Here is a 1,046-nt window from a genome sequence, read left to right as displayed (position 1 = left end):
AGCATTGCCATATCCCACATTCAATTGGAAATGAATCAGACAATTGGGAACACAAACACATCACCCTTGTTCAGCACTTTGGTGAAGAGGCGATTTCCATCTTGATTGGAAGTCACAAATCCAACATAAAGAGTACCCTCAAGGACTATAAGGATCTCAGTGCCGCGAGGGTGAGTGTGGGGAGCGTTCAAACCCTTTGGTGCAAAATCTATGCGAGCCAAAGCTATGCCAAGTGTGTTTAGTCCCGGTAGTTGATCAACAAACACCTGAGTCACGTTTGAACCTACTGGGTTGTCAGTCTTCCCCGGTTCTACATGTCTGAAGAAATCTTCAGCTTTGACAAGCTTAGGGTCCTTGCAAAATTTCCCGTTCACAAACACTACAAATACAAGGCAAAAGGTCTTAATTAATAAAAATCATCAATCACAATAATTCTAGACAACGTCTATATATATGATGCCAATGGTATAAGGATTAATGTTTTTACATACCACCATCTTTTTCTTTGGCTGCCACACAGAAATCTTGCAGAGGACTAGGATCATAGGCAGAGACAAGAGAGGATGTCAAAGCCAAGATGGCAACAAGGAAGTACACAACTTTCATTGTTTTTCCTTAGTAATACACTCTTAAACAATTGTGCTATATGTAATTGCTTGTGATGATTGAATTGTGATTTATGTAGAGCTTGCTGATTGCTATTTATAAGTATGAAGCATTGAATTGGTTTGCATTTTATCTTGACCGTAATTAATTATTTATTTGATGAGGAATCATTCCTTAACAACTACATGCGTGCCTAATCAATGTGTAGACGTAGTAGTAGACGCTCTACAGGAAAAAGCAAGTGTTTCGGTATTACCTCGTCTATTTTATTATTTTATAATGGGAAGCCTTTTAATTCAATCACAGATCAGTTTAGACTGTGTCTCAGTTTAATAGACTTAGTGATAACTGTTTTATTAAATATTTAAAATATTACTTCATTTATTAACTAATCTTTTTTTAGCTTGAGGAACTGTTACAAGTTTAAACATGGTCACCAG

General features: G+C 36.7%; 1 pseudogene; it reads right to left on the bottom strand.

Moving 5' to 3' along the window:
* Positions 1–25: 25 nt before the first annotated feature.
* Positions 26–688, bottom strand: LOC114404589 (annotated as a pseudogene).
* Positions 689–1,046: the final 358 nt, after the last annotated feature.

This window comes from Glycine soja, unplaced genomic scaffold (genome assembly GCF_004193775.1).
Source record: "Glycine soja cultivar W05 unplaced genomic scaffold, ASM419377v2 tig00104555_1_pilon, whole genome shotgun sequence".
Lineage (NCBI taxonomy): Eukaryota > Viridiplantae > Streptophyta > Magnoliopsida > Fabales > Fabaceae > Glycine > Glycine soja.
Note: the sequence above shows the minus strand (reverse complement) of the source record. Positions and strands in the feature narration are given on the sequence as shown.